The 21,016-nt window shown below is 36.1% G+C and overlaps 1 protein-coding gene across 3 annotated transcripts in view; it reads left to right on the top strand.

Moving 5' to 3' along the window:
- The window catches only part of bark (C-type lectin domain-containing protein bark beetle), a 77,898-nt gene that overhangs the window by 402 nt on the left and 56,480 nt on the right, over window positions 1-21,016 (top strand). Inside the window, exon 1 of one of the 3 annotated variants that reach the window (XM_073971264.1) lies at window positions 18,521-18,536. The exons of the other annotated variants lie outside the window; for them this stretch is intronic. The gene's annotated coding sequence lies outside the window, so the exon portion shown is untranslated. Of the gene's footprint in view, window positions 1-18,520; window positions 18,537-21,016 lie in introns of those variants that run through there. 3 annotated transcript variants of the gene reach the window in all.

A 21,016-nucleotide genomic window follows, 5' to 3' on the forward strand; every position in this document is an offset into this window, starting at 1 on the left:
AAAGAAAATTGAAAGTTTTATGAGAAAAATTAAGCAATTTTTATGTGAAAGAATTTCCAATTTATGTGTTTGTGAGTGTGTTGGTAAATAAAGTGTTAAATGTTGAGTCTTTAATGCCAACAACAACAAATTTTATGTTAAATGTATTAACAACAAAATAACCAATAAATGTTGATAACAAAAAAATGAAACGAATAAAAACATAGAAAGAAAACAACAATAGCAACAAGTTTTGTGTTTTTGTAATAAAAAAAATATTTCGCTTGTATAAATGGTGTAATTATATTTTAATACTGGTTTACAATTCTTGGCCAAGAAGTGGTCGGTCAGAAGTTCACAAAGGAAACTATAAATAAGCAACAATTATGTGATTCGAACCTTCAGATATTCTTTCGTGGAGTTTACCAAAGAAAACTAAAAAAATCCAAACTTAAATATTGTGTGAAAATTTACAACTTGGAATAGGCATGGAAATCGATGGCCAATTCTTCTGTTCTAATTGAACATCTAAACAAATACCAATATTTTCCATTCAAATTTGTTATGGGAAACCGTTTTCAAAATTCTCAGACAAGCTTCTTCTCACAATTTTAGTTCTAATTGAAAATCCAATAACAACAATATTTGTTGTCGTCATTGTCGCTAACAACTTTTTCGAAAATAGGCCGCGGCATTCTAAATGACAAGACAAACAAAACAACGTCAACAACAACGATGACGACGAAAAACTTACAACCAAAAACCTGTTGTTAACCCGTTATTTTACACTTGAATATCACAAAAACAACAACAAGAACCGCAGCAACACACTAAAAAAGCAAAGCAAACATACTTTCAGATACTAGAAACCACAACAACTTCAACCAGCCAGCCAACCAACCACCCTCCCTCCCCCTTACTAACTCTACCACACAACCCACAATCTAAGCATTGGCCCGTATAGACCAAAAACACAAATAACAACAATGCAAACGCCTACAACTGTGTTTCGAAATGACGTTAATCACACCGTAAAAATCACCCAAAAATACACGCAGCAGCATATCATTGCAACAACAACGAGCGGCAACACCATTACACTTTAATTAATAATCACTCGTTTTTTGTTTCTATTTTTCTATTATCGTTACTTGTGATTATTGCGCTGTTGCTGTTATGATTTGTTGTTGCATTTTGCTTTATGTTTTAATGTTTAGTTAATGTTTTTATTATGAACGTAAAATGTGCGGCTGCTGGATTTAGTCAATAATTTTTGCATCGTTGTGGAACGCTTAGTTCGAGCATTTAGAACGGAGTCTTGTTGCACGCTTTGTGCAAAAGTTTGCTAATTGCATTTCAGGCCAAGCTCTTCGCACAGTGGCATGGAAATACAAGTATGAATTTTTTAAAATTTTCCGATTTCTATGAGTCCTACTCGAGTTTTAAAGCATGTAGTAGTGGAGTTCTGTTCTAACATAAAAAAACAATTTCTAAGATCTCAAAAAGAAATTGGCGAGACTTCACTTACAGTCAGGGACAAAAGTTTACATACACCCCCTAAATCCCGGGTATTAGGGTTAGTAGTGATTTTTATGAAATTCCAAGTATGCAGTTTTATTTCGTCTCACTAATAAACAATATTTAATAGAACAAAAGTATATTCCATAATACAAATAACGGCAAATTTTACAAAAACCTATAAATGATGGGGACAAAAGTTTACATACACCCCAAGGAAATATGCGTATTGCCGTGCAATTTATGGAATTAACAGCAAAATTTATACATTTTATTGTTTTGGCGAATGCCTCTGGGTGTCTGAGATATATTTTAGAGAAAAGAAAATAACTTTTGGGGGTCAAATGCCGTTATTTAAGGTCAAACTTCTTGTATAGCTTGTTAAAGCCGACCCTTGCTTAATTCTTTGCGTTTTTAGGTAATGCACTTTAAAAAAACACACAAAATTAGTGTCAGATTGCAAATTTTGAGACCCTAGAATGCTTTGGAGTTGTTCTTGTGCAAAATATTACTTCTTGGACGTCGATAAATGCCCGCTTTTTATCAGATTTCTCAGGAAGTTAATAGATTCCGCGGAATTCTTGGTGCAAATTACATATAGAAGGCCTTGAATTGCCTTGTAATACGGTCTGATACAATCCTCTGACATCAATTTACTCAGAAATGTACAATTATACGAAACTTTTCGCCCGTATAGTGACGGTAATGATCATAATACGAAAACGACGTTGTTCAGCGTACAAATTTCATGCTTTTTTCGTAGTGCTTACATTTTGATGCTTTGGAAGCTTCGGGAACAGGTTTGAAACAGAATATTTCACATTTCTGATTCAATTGATGCCAAAGGATTGTATCAGACCATATTACAAGGCAATTCAAGGCCTCCCATATGTAATTTGCACCAAGAATTCCGCGGAATATATTAACTTCCAGAGAAATCTGATAAAAAGCGGGCATTTATCGACGTCCAAGAAGCAATATTTTGCACAAGAACAACTCCAAAGCTTTCTAGGGTCTCAAAATTTGCAATCTGACACTAATTTTGTGTTTTTTTTTTAAGTGCATTACCTAAAAACGCAAATAATTAAGCAAGGGTCGGCTTTAACAAGCTATACAAGAAGTTTGACCTTAAATAACGGCATTTGACCCCCAAAAATTATTTTCTTTTCTCTAAAATATATCTCAAACACCCAGAGGCATTCGCCAAAACAATAAAATGTATAAATTTTGCTGTTAATTCCATAAATTGCACGGCAATACGCATATTTCCTTGGGGTGTATGTAAACTTTTGTCCCCATCATTTTTAGGTTTTTGTAAAATTTACCGTTATTTGTTTTATGGAATATACATTTGTTCTATTAAATATTGTTTATTATTGAGAAGAAATAAATCTGCATACTTGGAATTTCATAAAAATCACTACTAACCCTAATACCCGTGATTTAGGGGGTGTATGTAAACTTTTGTCCCTGACTGTATATCAACAAGTCATGAGGTATCAGTCGGCTTTGCCGACAGAGATATACCCTCAGCCTGAAGCAAACCCAATATGGGTCGTTTCCAAAAACATGACTCTTGTAATGAATACTGCGAGAACTATCCGAAATAAAGTTTATAATTCATCCGCGAACAGGTGTCAATTTTTTCATAAAGCGAAATATTTCAACTTTTGTGGGAGATGTACCGGAAGAAGTATGTCCATATTCGAATTTAACGTAAGCTTGGAACAATAATTGCCAAGAGTAATTTTGGTTGATGGCCGTAGAGTTTTTATAGCTTAATGAAAATTATCTCAGGAAGTATGGACTTACGCCCGAAAAAATATACAGCTGTAAAAATGTATAAACGATCCTAGGCAGGTCCCAAACTGCACATTTGTAAAAATTAGAAATCTTCTGTGCAAGGTGCCTAAAGGAGTGGACCGATGTAGTACATATTCGAACTTTATAAAAATATGAGAGAAATATTACGACGCGCAAACGATGGACCAATGTCAATCACACTTTTCGATAGTTATCGTGTCCATTAGACACATTAGTGAGTAACTTTGGATTTTTTGAGCTTTTGGTCCATTACTTTCTGTATACTTTCTGTAAAAATTTTTAAACGATCATCACTTAAAATGCACATAGCACAGTGTGGCCAAAATGTTTTTTTTTTTTTTTTTTTTTGTCAAAAATCTATACTTTCTAAACGGATGAAGATATAGCTATGAAAGATATAGCTAGCTTGTATTCTAATACTTTATGTACAATTTAAAAAAAAAAATATATTTCAGCATTTTTGGCACAAAATATTGGATTTGGCCACACTGTACATAGGCAAAAATGTTGAATTTTGTAAGGGAGGCACCCGAAGATGTTTTATAATATAGACCTTGGTTTGGAAGAAATGTTATGATGTGGACATATTCGATAGACAGTTTGTAAGTTGTCGTGCTATTTAGAGCTTCTGTGACATTATCTCAGGAAGTATGGAAAATTGTACCGTCATAAAAGGTGGCGCGAGCACAACTTGCTGCATCAACGTTCCTGACGATCCGAGAAGTGTTCCTAACATGCACTTGTTTAAAAATTTTTTGAAAAATTTTGGGGGATGTACTTGTTCACCATTTTATCGACAAATTTTGAACTTTCGTGAAGAGGTACCCGAAGAGTGGGCAGATATGTCGGCCCATCTTTAAACTTAGATGAAATTTTAACAAAATATTGAGAGAAACGGTTGATCCATTCGAGAGACAGACGAGCGGAAATGTCTAAATCGAGTCCAAATTGTCTCAAAAGGATTTCGTCCAAACATACTTGGAATCTAAAACCATTATTTCAATGATGCACATTCATTCATCGTTTCAAAGTTTATATACCATCTGTTTGTTTTGTTTATTGTAGAAGATTCAATCTCATTTGATTGCTTGAGTGGAGTATTCCCCCATTGGCTCAACTTCATTTATTACCCTCTATTACAGAGAGTAATGTTTTTCAACTGAGAAGCCAATTGATAATTCCCTTCGCCGGGATGAAATCATGATATTGGTAGCGATCAGTACAATTTTGCAACACTGTATCAGTTCGTTTGGAAAAACATTACTCTCTGTAATAGAGGGTAATAAATGAAGTTGAGCCAATGGCGGAATACTCCACTCAAGCAATCAAAAGTTTATATACCATCTTTAGCCTAATAGTTGAGGGTATAAAAAGTGTATTTTCTATTCTACTTATATGTTCTTCTTATCAAACTTATAGCTGTGTTAAAAAATTACGGAAACTCGGTTTGGTATTTTTATCAAGGGGAGTTGTTGTGGTCCAGATGTTTTACAGATGTATAGTTCACGAACTAGTTCAATTGAACGATTCATTGAAAAGAGCGTAAGAACTAGATCAATCGATACCGTTCATTTTAGTTCATAACGAACTATTACCTATCTAGTTCAGCACGTATCATAATGTGACGCCGCACAGAGGTTCAGAAAGGCCGTTTCCTATTTAAAAAAAATCAATTGTTTTTAATTTGAAAATTTGTTCAAAAATTGAGTTTCTATAAAACTCATATAACTTATATAAAAACTCATTTATTTCCAAAAAGTTGTAATTTTTGTAGAAAGCTATAATTCGTATAGGAAAACGGTAAGAAAAAACACAAATGTTTTACCCATGTAATTTTAATAAATTCAATAAATAACAAGTAAGAACGGCATAATGTTCGGCCGGGCCGAACTTGTTATACCTTCCACGACGAGTGGTATTTAAGTAAAATTGAACAATTAGTTTCCTTTCGTTTATGAAGAAGACTTAAAACCAAATTTCAGCAATTTCGGTAAAACAATGTCGTTAACCTTCAAAATACCGAAATTCAGGAAGTACCGTTCTATGGGGGCTATATCAAAACGTCGATCTATACCGACAAATTTCTGGCGTAAAGTTTTTAGACTCAAAGAAGACTATATACCAAATTTACGATATTTCAGTAAGATAATGTGGTTAAAACCTAAAAAAATACCGTAAATCGAGACCTATGCTTCTATGGGGAATACTGGTGATTCTTTTCTGGAACATTTTATAACCCTATGAAAGACTAAAAAACAAATTTCAGTCTTTTCGGTGGGATATTGACGTCACATCTTTCACAAATACAAAAATCGGGAGGTACCTTTCTATGGGGGTTTTTACTTCCAACGTAGACTAAATACCAAATCTCAGCTCTTTCGGTGGGTTGTTGTGGCCACAATCTTCAAAATACCGAAAATCGAATTTCATATGGAAAGTTTTTTACCTCAAATGAGGACTAAATACCAAATTTCAGCAATTTCGGAGAAATATTGAGGCCAAAACCTTCAAAATACCGGAAATCGGGAGGTACCGTTCTTAGGGGGCTATATGAAGGCGTGGACCTATACCAATAAATTTAGAGGGGAAAGTTGAATACCCCAACGAAGACTAAATAGGAAGTTTCAGCCATTTCAATGGATTATTGTGGCCATAACCTCAAAATACTGAAAATCGGGTGGTACCGTTCTATGAGGGCTATATGAAGGCGTGGACCCATACCAACAAAATTTTGGGTTGAAATTTAATACCCCCAACGAAGGCTAAGTACCAAATTTCAACCATTTCGGTGTTATAGTGAAGCTAAAACCTTCAAAATACCGAAAATCGGGTGGTACCGTTCTATGAGGGCTATATGAAGGCGTGGACCCATACCAACAAAATTTTGGGTTGAAATTTAATACCCCCAACGAAGGCTAAGTACCAAATTTCAACCATTTCGGTGTTATAGTGAAGCTAAAACCTTCAAAATACCGAAAATCGGGTGGTACCGATCTATAGCGGCTGTATTAAGGGGTGGACCTGTACCAACAAATTTCTGGGGTAATGTTTTATAACCCCAACGAAGACTAAATACCAAATTTTAGCCCCTTAGGATGAATATTAAGGGAACAACCTTCAAAATACCGAAAGTCGGGAGGTACCGTTTTATGGGGGCTATATGAAGGCGTGGACCTATACCAATAAATTTAGAGGGAAAAGTTGAATACCCCAACGAAGACTACATAGCAAGTTTCAGCCATTTCAATGGATTATTGTGGCCATAACCTTCAAAATACCGAAAATCGGGTGGTACCGTTCTATGGGGGATATATGAAGGCGTGGACCCATACCAACAAAAATATTGTGGAAAGTTTTATACTCCCAAAGAAGACTAAGTACCAAAATTCAGCCATTTTGGTGTGATAATGAAGCTAAAACATTCAAAATACTGAAAATCGGGTGGTACCGTTCTATGGGGGCTATATCAAAACGTGGACCGATACAGCCAATTTGCAATACCAAACATCCTAGGAGTAATATAAACTTCTATACCAAATTACAATGCTCTATCTTAAAAATTGCGAGCTGCATCTTGATTTCAACAGATCAGATGGTTATATCGAATTACAATTTTACCCTGATCAAGAATATGTATATTTTATATGGTCTTCGATGAATATTTAGATGTGTTACAAACGGAATGACAAATTTAATTATACCCTCCATATTATGGTGGAGGGTATAAAAATAAACGTGTTAAACAGACGGAACGGTAAGGGTACAAAAGTATATATGGCTGAAATATGAAAAGACATCTTTCTGCGAAAACAGAATATTGTTCCGTGTTATTCCTCCAAAGATTTAGTACAACTCAATTTGGAATTTCACGAAAAATTTAGTACCTGAGGAAAAATAGCTCACTTTGTGCAAACGCTAAGGTAATTTATTAAAACGTCTACCTACCCAACAAAAAACAATAAACGCAACATCTGTTTTAGTTTCCGAGAAATAGCTATTTCTTTCTAATTTTTTTTTTTTTTTTTAAATTACGTATTTTTCAAAGTGGGGGAAAATTGTCGTCTTTGGTTTCCATAGTTTCAATATATTTACTATCGAATCCCATATAGAAACTAAATACCAATGACGACAACAAAAATTGGGGTTTTGACCACTAAAGTCGTTCTCTGAACCACTGTGCTACGTAGGTGATCAATCATCGGAGGTATCGCAATAGTCGCTAATACATTCCATTTTTCGTGTAATATGCTAATCAAGAAGACCAGCAGATCTTTAAATCAGTACCTCGTAATGTTTTAATTATTTTGGATCATTAAGCACTAAGCCATTTGGTATAAAAGTCAGGGTGGCTGATAACTGTAGTATCACCAAAAAAATTATGATCCGTGAAAAACGTATGCAAAGGAGTAGTAGTGTAAGGGCATCACACCGTTCCGAATATAGACTTTGCTCACTTGTTAAATATACATACATATGTATGTAGTACTGCAGTTCAGTTCTCACATAAAAAGAATTGTTAACATCTCTGAAGAGACTAGAGACGACTTCTCTCAGATTAAATAGTGCTGCGCTATTCAATTTAGATCTATCCTTAACTTTCTGACCAACGAGCATTTATACATGTGAAAAATATTACTCCATATATGTTAAGAACAAATCCGTTTCGGATATATCCTTGTCTGTCTCGCTGGTTGGTGCGCACGATAGATGTAAACGATGAAACAGACTTGGTTAACGATCGGTTCAGGGGTCAACTAAAGGGTTAAATATGGGAAACCTAAGAGTTACGAACACTACGTAAGTTGTTGGAAACCGGAGGGTTGCGGACACCACTGAGGGTCTTGGAAGAATGTTCTAGCTACTTCCTCGGCTGTTTTGAACTTTCTTTTGTCTAGTCTTTCTTCACTTCTTTTGCGAGCTGTTGACACTATTCTTTTCTTGTTATTGAATTGTATCTAAAGTTCACCTCTTTGAGAAGGTTTCAAGTGTCGTCTGATTTCCAAATGTGCCTATGTATGTTCTTGGACTACGCCCAATGTTTCTTCGCAATTTAACGATTTGTTGATCGCTTATGCGTAAGACGCCGATCTTATACGATGCCATTTGCTGTTCGCGTTGCAAGCCCTGATGGTTCACGAAGAGTTCGTACATTCCATTGCGAAATAGATGATTGCTAAATATAGCTCTGTTCCTTTACGTGCAAGAATCTTCAAGTTTTACCACTTTTTACTCGAAAATCGTTCCTTTACTTCAGACACCATACAATTGATATGAGTGCAGTTTACAACTTATACACCTTTTGCCGGTTTTACCACTTTCAAAAGTAAAGGAACAGACCATATTTGATTACACTGCTTTAGCCTGTCTAGGGATAGGTAAGTCGACTTTCGATTAATAGACTTTTCGAAGTCAAAAGTCTAAAAATCGTAGTCGACTTTTGTCTGGAGGGAAAATCGCATAATCGATTACCCTATAATCGATTTCCGAGTTTGCCCATAGATTGCTGACTTGACGGTTTTACAGTTTCAATAGAAAACTCGAAAATCGACGAATAGTCGATCAAACTAGATTCAAACCCCTCGGTTTATAGTCTGATACACTGTATTTAAAATACCTACATACATTGGCCAAGTGTGATTTTTAATAAATCCTTTTATGAAAAAAGTCACTAAATTATGAATAATGCTTATTAATAGAAGGAAATTACGGTGTATTGTCCATACTTTGAGAAAACATGCCAATACTGCCATAGAATACTTTAAGTGGAATCCACAAGGAAGCCGCTTTAGAGCCAGACCCGCAACAACATGGGGACGACAAGTTCTAAAAGAATTGTGGAAGGCGAATAAATAATTGACAGAAATAAAAACATTTGTTGGAAAACTTAGATAATAATTATAATATTTATTATAATAACTATTCTATTCTACATTCTCTAAAGTTTTCTATAAGCAAAAGTCCCAATATGTTAACTTCATTGAAATCCATTTTCTGCACACTGTGCCTGCCTGGAACTAACAACACTGAGGGGTTGATAGTTTTTACCAGTTCGCATAGTAAATGGCGTAGACAGTTTGTGACGCCGCATGCCTTTTACTTGCAATTGTGGCCAATAACCCAGCTCCGCTAGAAGAGAGTAAACACGCAACATAGTCAGTCAAAGTCAGACACCATACTCACAATCACCACCGCATGCCATCACATAGCGCAAATGGTGGTGGATGGGGCGTTCAGGCCTCACATAAACCAATGAATATGAATGACCATTTTTTCTTCATCTTTTTTCAATTTATTTTTCCTCAATCTGATACGAAACAAAAAATAGAAAAAATACGGGTTCAACGGGTGAGGAACAGTGATTTTTTTCTATTGAGGCTTAAATTAATGAGTCGTTGAATCAGTTAAACGTTCCCCTTCCAGCTGTCGATCTTAAATCACAGCAGCTGTGTGGCAACATATCGATCGATACTCGTACGAACAAAAATACCTGCTGTGGTATGGCATTTTGTTGGCCATTGTCACTTTAACTAGACGTTGGCGTTTAGTGCCGGTGACTAATACTACCCGGTTAGACAACGATCGTTAAGAAATTAGTAACAGCAACAGCGTTGTCGTTGTTGTTGCTGTGACTGGTTATTATTGTTTTCTTATTTCACCTCGCACATCTCATTCATGCCGTGAAATGGATAATCATTCATAAAAATATATGTATTTCACAAATTATTTTAAATGGCCTCAATTGTTTCGCGTAGCATTTTTGGTGGCATTCTAAGTCCCGCAAAATATCGTTTGACGGCGAGTGCAATTTTTTAATTAACCTTGGCATTATTAGTGACATATTACTGTTTTTTTTTTTGTTTTTGCCGTATATAGTGAATGAGTCTTTGTAAGTGTCTTTCCTTAGAGAGGAATGTTGTAGGTGTGCTATTAGAAGCCAAGTACACTGTACAAATTTGCAAATAGGAATCAGTTAAGAATTTTGTGTTATTTGACAAAGAGAAATAAAGTTACAAAATAGGAATTATAGTCATTATGTCGGTAAGATTACTATACCGGAATCCAAAAATATTTGGGGTCAACATGGAAGTCTAAAAGGAAAATAATAGTATTCCATTGAGTATGAGAATTGCGAGAGGACAAGATTTACGAAATGGTTTATTTGACAAACAAAAACACATTTAGTTATTGCAGCAAATGTTACTTGTTTATGGCTGGCAAACAAACGAAACTTTTGATTTTCCTCATATTTTTCGTTATTATAACAAATGGGACTAAAGAAAATCTTGCAGCAGTGAAAATTCTGTACAAGATTGGCTGATTGATATTTTCTAGGTTTTTTACTTTTTTGAGATATAGAGGTTCAGATCCAAATCCTTTCGAAATGGGACCAAAGAATATGTTGTAGCTGTGAAAATTCTCTACAAGATTGGCTTTCGTAATTTTTTCCTAGGTTGTACCATTTTTGAGTTATATAACTTTAAGTTGGGAAATTGCTGTCATGACATTGTTCTATAAGGAGGCGATGCAGTCAAGGCATTGTCCTAATTTGAACTTCTATATCTCAATAACGGTAAAGCCTACAAAATTATGATGAAGGTCAATCTTGTAGGGAATTTTCATAGCTACAACATTTTTCTTAGTCCCATTCCGATAGGACTTGCGGTTTCCAAGCAAAACCGTGAAGACCTAAAAAACCCTTAAAAATATCAACTTGAATCGCGATTTATTTAAAAAGCGCTCCGACGATTTTTTTAAGAATCCGCAAAAACTTCCCAGGTGTAAGCACCTTCCATTTAAAGTTGCTTCAAGAGCACTGTGGTCATAATAGGAAAATCTATAAAATGGCCTAGTACCGCAGAAAAAATCCGTTGACCTAGTTGATGAATTTTTGCACAATTATTAATGAGGTCACAGGAATGAAAATATCAATTTTGTCTGAACCGATTTTTGTGAAAATCGGTGAAACTACTCATGGGCGTAAGAAAATATCACATATATAATATGAAGGCTATTCGATTAAAATTGACCGAGTTATAGCAAAATCGGAGAAAGATATATATGGAGGCTATATCCAGACCTGAACCGATTTTTGTGAAAATCGGTGTAGCTATTCAGGGGGCGTGTTAATCGGGAATGTGCATTCGAACCTACACTGCCCACTTAGTGAGACGAGCATTGAACGTACTTTGAGATTAGGGTTTTACGGGACTCAGGCAGTTGTGGCATTAGCCTGAAAGCCATTTCTGTAAGGTTCCAGAATAGCACAGTCGTCAGTCCAGAGTTCATCAATTTCAAATCGTTCCCTTATGGCGGAATACATAATTCTGGGCGGTATTCATTCGCCCCGGCACAGGGTTTCTCAGAGCACTTTATACATCCAAACACTCAAATTTGGATGATGGAGTTGACTGACATAAAATCCTTTGGGTATCTCCACCACAATGTTCAATTAAAGCGCATTTCGAGAATCAAATTGTACCGAAGGTAATCCTTCTGGCCCGAAAATTCCTAAAACCCTGCCCAAGTGGTGTGGTTTGGTTTTTGTGGATCTGTCAGTGGGATAATTAGAACCACTGTTTGGGAAATGTTCACCACAAATTGCTACAAAAATTAAAATTAAGGACCTAAGGTCGGCTTTGCTGAGACATAATTCTTTTAACAGAGTTTTCAAAATCTATTGATCAAAAATTTGACTTTGTAGTTAAAGGCAAACATCTGAAAGTTTAACAAGTATGAAAGTATCAGTCAGATGTGCTGACGGAGATATACACTCAGCCGCTGACAAAACAACAAACACAATAGTTATGACGTATATACATTTTGTTTTTGTATCCCGAGATTGGTTTAAAATATATATGTACCGTAATGTAGGGCTGTACCAAATCATTGACATATACCAAACATTTTTAGTAACCAAACTTCTTCACAGAGGACTCGAAATAATAAATTACTTTAAAATAAATTGGAAGAAATTTTTAAAAAAGTGTTTGGAGCTTTTGGGCTCATATCTTAGGAAGCTTTAACTTACTCCGGAAAAAAAATGTACCGTTGTAAATGAGGCCGCTGGAAAAACTTACTGAAAAAATCCGATTCCAGAGGAGCTTTTAAAGCTCACTTTATCCGAATTTTGTGTGGGAGGTACCCGAAAGAGTGGACCGATATAGTCTATATTTCGACATGATACATGACTGGATGCAAATGAAAGTCTGCAACAATCACAAAACTCGCGAATTATCTTGCGGATTTACCATTTTGACTGGTACCGTCAGGGCTTCTTGGATCTTTTAGGCCAATATCTCAAGAAGTATAGATTTGCGCAAGAAAAAAATTGAACCGCAGTAAAAAGAACCGCAAGGAAAACTTACTGGAAAAAATTTTAAACACGATCCAAGAGGAGCTCTTAAACTTTACTTTATCCAAATTTTGTGTGGGAGGTACCCGAGGGAGTGGACCGATACAATCCATATTCCAACCTGATATATGACGAGATGAAATAATACGATGTGCAAAGTCGGCACCAATCAGAAACTCCCTGCGAGAATTATCTTGCGGATTTGCCATTTTGGCTGGTACGTCAGTGTTTTTTTTTGAGCTTCAGGCCAATATCTCAGGATGTATGGACTTGCGCAAGAAAAAATTGCACCGTCGTAAAGGCAGACCAAGGACAATTTACTGAAAAAATTTCAAAACGATCCGAGAGGAGCTCTTTAACTTCACGTTATCCGATTTTTGTGTGGGCGGTATCCGAAGCAGTGGACCGATATAGTCCATATTCGAATCTGATCTATATCTGGAAGGAATAATACAATGTGCAAAGTTTGAACCAAATCGATTGCTCCCTTCGAGAGTTATCGTTCACACCATTTTACACAAACATTTTAAACGTTTGTGGGGGAGGTACCCGAAGGACTGGACAGATATGGCCCATCTTCAAACTTAACTAAATTTTGACAAAATATTTGACAAAATTTGGTTCGAATCGGTTGATCCGTTCGAGAGTTGTAGTGCGCACCAGCCAGCCAGACAGACAGAGGGACATATAGACAGACGGACGGATATGGTCATCCAAATATACTTGGGGTCTAAAACCGTTATTTCGATGAGGCCCATTTTTGGTCGTATCAAAGTGTATATGCCCTTTCTAGCTGAGGATATAAAAATCTATATTACTTTCTATTACGTCCTATCCTATCTTTTATTGTCATATTTTGCGGTTCATGTAGAGCAGACTGAGAAGTATCGCATTCTGACAACAACGCCAACGAAGCAGTTGTTATTCGTTAAGATCAGATTGGGACCACAGTAACTCAGGTCTGGACTTGGTCTGGACTGGATGTTATTGTGGAAACGATCGCAAACGTGATGTTTGTGAATGTGAAATGTGAATTTTGTCGATATGTGCATCCATAATGAAGTTATAGCTCTTTACTCGTAAATATGAAAAATATTTCCCAGGTAATCTAAAGCGATAATAATATGAAAATTAGACGACCAATAAATAATTTTGTTGATAATATTAAAAGTTTTGATTGGGGATTTGATGGGTGGGCTATAAAAATAAAATGTTAGTACAATAAGTTGACATCAACTGGACATGGGCAAAGTACCGTTATCAAGAATTAAACATTTAAATTTGATTAAAAAAATATAAATTCTTAATATTTCGCAGAGTATATCTTTTGATTGCCCCCTCTAGCCACCTTGGCTCTTAATTTCCGAAGCAAACTGTGTCAGTCTCTCAATCCCTGCAACCTTCTGAGATATATCGGTTCAGATTTGGATAACGAATTTTTCTCTATAAGGAAGAAAAGTTGAAAACACCCTTTTTCACCTATTTTAAACTCCGTGTAACGAAGTGCTTTTATTGCACAAGTGGGAATTATCACACAAAATATCCTCTATATAACGAATTTTTGTCAAATTTCAATAAATGAGAAATAAAACACATTCATAACGCTATATTTATTGAAGAACGAACATTGTTTCAAAATAAGTTACATTTTTAATGACTAGCCTGCTAAAAAGTCTGATTTTCTTAGTACAGCTATAGAAGATGCTGTTCTCCAATATCATTGAGCCAATATTGATGGGAGCCAAGTGTGTCTTCGGGAATGTTGTGGCAACACCTGTATGCATGTATACACTATTTACATGTATACACTATTTATAGTTCCCATATACATATATCTTTTCGCAATTTTGGTTGAATAGCCTTCACATTTAATAAGTGTTAGTTTCTTTGGCCCCTGAGTAGTTTCACCGATTTTTAAAAAAATCAGTTCAGATTTAGTTATAGCACCCATTTATATCTTTCCAGATTTTGCTATAATTCACTTAATTTTTGATGAATATCCTTCAAATTTAACCTGGGATGTTTCCTCAGGCCCTTGTTCAGTTTTACCGTTAACCTAGGTTAATGAATTTATGCACAAGTACATATGAGGATTTTTGTGAAAATCTGTGTAGCTATTCGATCAAAATTGAACGAGTTGTAGCAAAATCGGGAAAAGATATATATGGGGACTATACTTACTTAGCAGGCCCATTACAGAACATTTGTTCCATAGACCGAACTAAGAAAAGATCTCCAATTCTCTCTGTTTCGTGCTTCGCGTTATGGAATACCGCGCCTTGTCATCTCATCATCCACTTGTTTGCGCCGTCTATTCTTTGGCCTGCCAATTCTGCGTGCACCGCCATGTGGCTCGAATTTATACGCCTTTTTAGCGGGTTCATCATAGCTCATTCTTATTATATGGCCTAGCCAACGCAATCGCTGCATCTCGATACGTTTATCTATACTGATGTCGTTGTATAGCAGATACAGCTCGTGCTTCATACGACGTCGATATTCACCGTCAACGCAGATTGGTCCATAGATCTTTCGAAGAATTTTTTTCTCCAACAGACCAAGCACTGCCTTGTCTGCTGGCGCAAGTACCCAGGCTTCTGAACCATACATCAACACGGGTAGTATCAGTGTTTTGTAAAGCGTTGTTTTTGTTTGACGAGATGTGGCTTTATTCCTAAACTGCTTACTCAGCCCGAAGTAGCATTTGTTGGCCAATACAATTCTTCTTCTTATTTCGCAACTGATGTTGTTGTTGTGTTTATGGCAGTGCCGAGGTAGACGAAGTCTTTAACTACCTCAAAATTGTAGGTACCAACTTCCACACTTGGTCCGAGCTCTATGGACGCTTTGCGCGTCGACACCATCCTTTCGCCGTTTACCGCCAGACCCACATTCGCAGATTCTGCTTCGACCTTCCTAAAGGTATCAATTACTTCCTTTACTGATCGTCCCATGATGTGTATCTCATCAAGTAACATGTGGCTATTGGTGTAAATTGTACCATTTCTTTGGACATTTGCATCTCGTATTACCTTTTCCAGCAAAATGTTGAATAGGTCACACGAAAGGCTGTCTCCTTGTCTGAAACCTCTTTTGGTACAAAATTCTTCGGAGAGGTTCTTTCCAATTTTAACTGAGGACCTAGTATCAGTTAAAGTCATCTTACAAAGCCGGATGAGCTTTGCGGGGATACCAAATTCAGACATTGCATGGAATACCTTTGATCGGAGGGGACTGTCGAATGCTGCTTTATAATCGACAAAATGTGATATGTGTCGATCTGCATCTCTTGGGTCTTCTCTTGGATTTGCCGCAGGGTAAATATCTGGTCAATGGTGGACTTGCCAGGTCTAAAGCCACATTGGTATGGTCCAATTATTCCGTTGACCATTGGCTTTAGTCGTTCGCACAATATCCCTGACACTATCTTTTAGGCAATAGGGAGGAGACTTATGCCCCTATAGTTGGAGCATACAGTCTTATCTCCTTTCTTGTGGACGGGACATAGGATGCTCAGGTTCCAATCGTCGGGTACTCGTTCTTCCTGCCAGATGGTGCTAACTAGCTGATGAATACACCTTATCAGCGTGTCACCTCCGGTTTTGAACAGCTCGGCTGGTAAGCCATCAGCTCCTGCTGCCTTATTATTCGTCAGCCGGTATATTGCTGTCTTTACCTCATCGTGGCAGGGTGGTATACATTCAATACCATCTTCTGGGATTGGATCTGAGGTATCTTCGTCGACTTCGCTACTATTGGATACCAACAGTTTGGAAAAATGTTCTTTCCATATCCTTAGCGCACTATCTGTATCAGTTACCAAATTACCTTGCTGGTCTCTACAGGAGGATGTGCCTGTCAGTTTGATGTTTCACTCTTTGGTAGAATTTTCGGACTTCATTCTGTCTCCCGTACATCTCGATTTGTTCACACTCCCGCTTTTTCATCTCTCTCTTTTTCCTGCGGAAAAGACGTTTCTCCTCTCTCCTTTTCTCTCGTGCGCTACGCGTTGCTACTGATTGTATAGTAGCTCTATATGCCGCATTTTTCTCTTCGGTAGCAGCACGACACTCCTGGTCATACCATGGATTCCTTGGTGGAGGTCTCTGGTATCCAAGCTTGCATGGTGTGGGCAATGTTTTTCCATTGTCCTGATATGTTATCGGGACGAGGAGTTCTTTGATTAAGCAATTGGGCCAGTTGAGTGGAATATGCTGTGGCTATCTGTTGTGATTGCAGCTTACCGATGTCCAACTTCCGTGTTGTGTCTGTTCGCACTTTGTTTGCTACTTTTAATCTGGTACGTACATTTGCTTCAACAAGGTAGTGGTCCGAGTCTATGTTTGCACCTCGGAACGATCGTACATCCAACACGCTCGATGCATGTCTTCTATCTATCACAACGTGATCAATTTGATTTCTTGTTCTTTGATCGTGCTTACCGCTGCACCACTACTGGCCACTTTAAGCGGAAAAATTCCCAGCAAAAACTCTCTTTGTCAAAAAACAGTTTCATATAATACGTTTTGATAGCTGTACCTGCTTACAAATCAACCTACAAACCCATTATTTTGACAAGGACATTTCATCCGAAATATGCTTGTAGTTATTCTAAGGCCACTATAAATCGACAATTAAGCTGAATTGTTGAGGTGAATTTATGTTCAATTTTACCACACTACACATTTTTATTTTACCTCTGCCGGAATTGAACATGCGAACTTCTGATTTGTAGCTAAACGCACTACACACTGTATCACGCATATGAACGTTAAGGATTGTTTAAAAGCATGCATTTACATAAAAATCACTTCGTAGTAGTGGTTTTGCCCTCTGAAATGTTAAAGAAATAGTCTATAGACATACTCTATTATAATAGTAATGCAAAGGTAGCGTGTTTACATTATTTTGTAATGGGGAGCGTAATCATGTGGCTCTCAAATATATTCTAAAAGAGTTAAGATTTTACTTTATGCTGGAACATATACCAAATTCAGACTTTTTTTCCATATTTCCTTTGATGCATCTCCAAAAGAGACAAAGAACCAACATTAAAAAAAAAACTCCCAAAAAACCATGTCAAAGGTGCCACACAACGTAAAAAATGCATAATTTACGTAAATGCCAACATACACGCGGACGTTACGTGCATATCACAATTTATGGAGCCACGGACAAAAGAACAGTTATGGATAATGATTTGTTTTGATGACCAGATACATATGGGTGCCAATAACAACAACGACAACAGAAAAAACTTGAGCTCATTAATATTCAAAAAAAAAAATGTACTGTTATTTTGTTTTCAAAACTAAAAGAAAAACGGCGGTACTCCCGGCCACTCCACTTGCATATGTTTGTGATAAACAAACCTCGTAAACGTAATGAAATGATAAACAGAGAGGAGAATGGGTATGGAGGCCTCCTTGTCAGTCGGGAGATAGTGTTGGGAGTATAGCAGAAAACTTTTACTAGCTTTTCTGAAATGGAGAAAGAATTTCGTTTTGTTTTCGATGTCGTCATCATGGATTTGTGTTGTTATTTTTATTGTTATTGTTTTGCTGTTGTTGTTGTTTACTATGCCGACTTCATATGGGTATAGCAGTTGTTGTTACTGTTGTTGGTCGGTTGGCGTTTGGTGTGTGTGGGGCCCATTGTGGAGAACATTGGGAAAAACAGAGAGTGAACAAAATAACGGTTGGAGCTCTTATTATGTCGTGAAAATGAAGAGACGTCGCCAATGAACGACTCAAGTAAACGACAGAAAAGTTCTTAATGCAACTTTTTTGTGGGGAGTGACTGACTGCCTGCCCAAGTTAGTAGTTTCTAACGGTTGTTTGCGTACAGACGTGCTGTAGACGTTGTAGGTTTATAGTTAATGGCAAAAAACACCAAACGAAATGAAAACCGAGTCGATTGAACTTTTAAAGAAAAGTGTAAACACATCATAAAAAGGGGCATTAAATAGCTTCCTATGTTTAACCTATACGAGAACATGTTCGTGGAAATCTCATTAGGAAATTTCTCTTTTATTTGCATTACGTTTTCGAGAAGTGTTACGTGTGTGCGAGCCTAGGTTTTTGTTTGGTGTTTTTGTGGGGAAAAGTGTATGAAATATTCGAGCAAAACAAAAAATGAAATATTATTACAGGTTTTCTATCCCCAAAGTTTGTTGATAACCCAATAGATAAGTGACGACATAATAAAATAGGCAAAAAGCCAAAAAAATCTGCATCACTACAGTGACTACACCAGTGAAATAATTAATCCTCTGAACAAAGTTAAATTTTTTCGAAGTTAAACTTTTCAAAATTAGCAATCCGATAATGATATGAAATAGTAAAAAAAAATAATGAATAAAGCATAAAGTATAAAAAAATCGTAATTTGAGAAATTTTCGACTGATAAAAATGAGGAAACAAATGTTAACAACGAAATACATAAGTTGCAATTGAATTAAAATATGTTGGTAAATCTTACAAAACTTTTACAAAAAGTCAACATAAATTAACAGAAATACGAATTTATAGAATTCTCAGTTGAAAAATATGTACAACTCACATTTAATAATTGCCATAAACGTGCCACAAAAAATTAATATGCATATACTAAAAACAAAAATAATGAGAAATGAAGAAAAAAATGTCGGAGTCGAACTTTTTTTCACGACTCCGACTCCACCTAAATTTGCTAGACTCCGACTCAGAAACCCTGCGTCCATCAGTCTGTCCATATACTTTGTAATAAGTACAGGTCGCATTTAGTATCCTATACGATTAAAAATATTAATTTTTATCCAAAGGACGAATGCTATTGTTGTTTGGCTAGAATCGGTCCAGATTTCGATGTAGCTTCCATATACATATATTTTTGGCAGATTTCAGTATTTCATGCACCAAACATGCTATGTCAAATTTCAATGAAATTTTGAATGTTTGATGAAGTTTGGTCTAGAAATAAATCTGCCAAATTATATTGAAATCGGTCCAGATTTGGATATAGCTACTATATATAAATATATTCGAAATAATAATTTTAAATCTCCCAAAGTATATACAGTGCTGCTCAAAACATTTGCAACTCGGATGCCTATATCACATTCAGTGTATTTATAGGGACATTTTGAGTTTTGAAATAGGTTTGTTTTGTTATTTGATTATTTATTGACCATATTTTCAAGATTTAAAAATGATTATTCAGTTATGAACACTTATGTTTAAAAAATGTGTGAAATATCGGAGCCTGCTCAAAACATTTGCAACTCCGTGGTACGAATATCTATTAGTTAATTTTTTGTGAGTTTTTTGTATTGATTGGCATCAAATTGTTTTTAATCAGAAGACGGGGACAACAAGCTTTCATGAGGAGTAAATTTTATCGCACATATGTTGACTTTTGATAGACAAGTATGCCGAAAACAAGACATGTCTAATTTTTTAAGAAAAACTTAAATTACGACCAGAATTTTTTATCAACGCTTTGCTAAAATGGTAATTTTTGAAAATTATGGATCCAACGAGGTCTAAAAAGAAACATGGGAACATCACAATATCTTAAACAGAGCTGTATACCGCGTAAAAAGAACTAAAATCGCCATAAGATGGGAAGGATATGCAAGGAAAACAACATCTATTGCAGGGGATGATTAAATAATTATACGAATTATTAAGCAGATCACTCAGAGGTCATCAACAGATGTTAAAAAAAGGCTTGACACCGATAAATCGATACAAACACCTCCGATACATACCATGCACACCGGTATACCAAAATAGGCAAATTTTGGGAAAACAGTAATTTCCAACAAAAGTGGAATTTTTCATAGAAATTATGCAAAAAATGTGTGGTTATGTTTCTGAAGTAGTAAAAACTAGTACTTCTCCTCGATAAAAATCAATATTTAAGTTATATGACTTGAAAAAATTTGTTTGTTCACCAGAACGAAAGATAATAGAATTTGTCCCCTTACACGAAAAAGTTGACCCAAAATGTAGTAGGTGTTTTATATTGCCCTGGAGGTATTTTGATGGACAGAAACGGTACAGGATACATGAGGTCGAGATATTTATCAGATCCGAGAACTATCCGGACAGGTAGCATGTCTAAATCTCACCATGTACACGCCAGAATTGTCGTATAACAGAATGTTTTGGCATAATACCGCATCTAAACGCATATATAAACACGTAAACCTAGTAATTTTTTGAAAATATGCTTAAGTTCTTATCGAACCCAATCAGCTATAGTAATCTAAATTCATATAGGAGGTTCCGGGACTCAAATCTGGACTCTAGACTATTAAATATCGAATAAAACCTTAATATTTTACAATTATCCTTAGAG

Source organism: Musca autumnalis, unplaced genomic scaffold (assembly GCF_047663935.1).
Source record: "Musca autumnalis isolate F117 unplaced genomic scaffold, ASM4766393v1 scaffold_2, whole genome shotgun sequence".
Lineage (NCBI taxonomy): Eukaryota > Metazoa > Arthropoda > Insecta > Diptera > Muscidae > Musca > Musca autumnalis.